Here is a 1,350-nt window from a genome sequence, read left to right on the forward strand (position 1 = left end):
GCCAAAAAGAAGGTAGAAGAACACTTCTCCAACTCCTATTATCTGGAATCACTTATCCTAACATCTGCCTTCAGGATAAAGGGTCATATGAAGCTGATTACCAGCTTAGTTAAACTAAGGTTTCCCTTGCACTGTACATATGAAAGGGATCCATCGCCAGTATCTGACCAATCACAAACATGGATACAGTGACTTTACAAAGGTAAAACTGTAATATTAGAAAAATGTGAAGAGGTTAAACACATAATACATAAGCTACACAGCTGCTGCAAACAAGTAACAGCGGGAGTGTGTGTGAGAGGAAAAGTGCTGTACAGTATTTAGCATTAAGTGTGCTCTACATACGTGTGAGGATCAGTAAGTCCAGGCAAAATGTACTTTATGAATAAAGTTTGACCTATTTGAAGCCAGGAGAGAAAGCCAGCAAAAACACAGACTCAGTATCACAACTTTCTTATTAATACACAGTGGAATCTGATGGGTTATAATGAAGAATTTCATTAAATGATTGTCTAAAAGAACTTTTTTTTCTAGCTACAGCCTGGGTGGTTCTTATTGGTCACAGAGCAAGTAACTGTATGGGCAGAAATCTGTGCCATCAGAAACTGAATTTGAATAAGTTAAATTTGAATTTGAATTGCTCAGATTGAATCTGAATTGTAACTTGAATAAATGCTTTTGAAAACTGAATTTGAATTAGTCTAATTTGAAATTAAATTTATGGTTTGAAAATGATCATCACTAAATTGAAATTGTATTTTATATTTTGAAAATGAATTGATTTGCTTTGAAACTGCATTTTATCCTTTAAAAATTCAGCTCTCGAATAATTTCAGTTTCACTTCTCACCATTCAGTTTCAGTTCTACAATTCAATTTCAGTTCCAAAATTCAGTTTTTTGGAACTTACATCCGGTTCCAGTTCAAGCGCAGATTAATAGAACTACGTTTTACTAGCGGACCGAAAGTGTTACTGATGGGAATCTACGGCGTCTTGAGCTGAATTAAGACTTCAGAAGTCATTCGTCATGTCGAATGACCAGCGGATAAACTCTCAGGTTGGTAATAAATGTATTACATGTATAAGAACATGCGTCATGTTAACAAATGATAGCCGTAAGGTAACTTTTATGCTTATTGTAGCTGTTAGCTAAAAACGCTAATTTAGCGTAGTTTGCCCTGGATTCAGCTTTGACAAACAAACATGATCGACTGTTTCTAGTAGAATTCCAAAGTTGTCATCTTGGACCCTGTCAGAGTACCCCCTCTGTATGCTTGCAGAGACCCCTACAGTAGGGAAACATGCAAAACGGTGCCCAAACCTTTGTATTTTAGCTTTATTTATGTCTTA

Source organism: Maylandia zebra, linkage group LG6 (assembly GCF_041146795.1).
Source record: "Maylandia zebra isolate NMK-2024a linkage group LG6, Mzebra_GT3a, whole genome shotgun sequence".
NCBI classification, from domain to species: Eukaryota; Metazoa; Chordata; class Actinopteri; order Cichliformes; family Cichlidae; genus Maylandia; species Maylandia zebra.